Raw genomic sequence first — 1,252 nt, 5'->3', positions numbered from 1 at the left:
CTAAATATGTGCAAACTAAGATGCTTGGAGAGCAAAAGTTAGACAACAGTGGTTCTCAAACCATGTCAGTGGGCATTAGTATAAATGATCAGTCCAGAGCTTCTACTCGAGAATCAGAATAAATGTTGCAATGAATGCTTCACACTACAATCTAAAGTTACAGAAGAGCTTAAAATGAAAACAGTGTTAAATTAAAGTGTTCAAGTAAAAGCAAATTACACTACTGTTCTGTTAACTTTCATGTGAGTCCAAATACAATCAGCAGGACACTGCACCCAGTAAACTGACAAGTCTGTTATGTTACAAACACTGAAGCGCATTCACGCACATTCATTTTCTTAATGATCTTAACAGGCTTACATTTATGATTGCATCGGAGTAAACTCAAAACATTTGAGGCATAATGCCTGGCAACATGATCTTGCTATGCTGCTGGTCGACGCAGAAATATCATTTAACTCGTGCACGCAGTGTATGATGGTCACAGAAATGCATGACCGCGTCAACCAGAGTCCTGCCGGTATCCTCGACGTGCGCGTTGTTGCGAGGGCCCGATCAATGCTGCTTGCAGCTTTAATTCATTTTATATTTTTATTTATTTTTATGTATTTATTTATATTTATTTTTATATTTATATTTGTATATATTTATTTATTTTCTATTTCTATATTTATATCGTTATATATTCATTTATTTTTATACATTCAATTATTTTATATTTATATTCATACATTTATATTTATTATTATATATTTATTTATAGTTATAGTTATTAGATTATATTTCTATATACATATATTTATATTTAATTTTATATATTTATATATGTATGTATTTATATGTTGTTCATTCTGTACACATGACATCTATTGCACTTCTGTCCATCCTGGGAGAGGGATCCCTCCTCTGTTGCTCTCCCTAAGGTCTCTTCCTCTTTTTTTCCCTGTTAAAGGGGTTTTTGGGGGAGTTTTTCCTGTTCCGATGTAAGGGTTCCGGGACAGAGGATGTCGTAAGTGTACAGATTGTAAAGCCCTCTGAGGCAAATTTGTAATTTGTGATTTTGGGCTATACAAAAATTAATTGAATTGAAGTGGATTGGATTGGTTGGTTGACAATGAAAGACTTGTGGATTTGAGGGACTTTGGGATGTTGAAAATGCAGAACTGTCGAAAGGAGTCTGCAAAAAATAGATGTTTATGAAACCAATTACATTGTTCGAGGCGGCGGATTTAGAGCCTCCCTAGGAGGAGCA

Source organism: Cebidichthys violaceus, unplaced genomic scaffold (assembly GCF_023349555.1).
Source record: "Cebidichthys violaceus isolate CVI_PGR_0920_01 unplaced genomic scaffold, fCebVio1.0.p SCAF_1, whole genome shotgun sequence".
Classification (NCBI taxonomy): Eukaryota; Metazoa; Chordata; class Actinopteri; order Perciformes; family Stichaeidae; genus Cebidichthys; species Cebidichthys violaceus.
Note: the sequence above shows the minus strand (reverse complement) of the source record.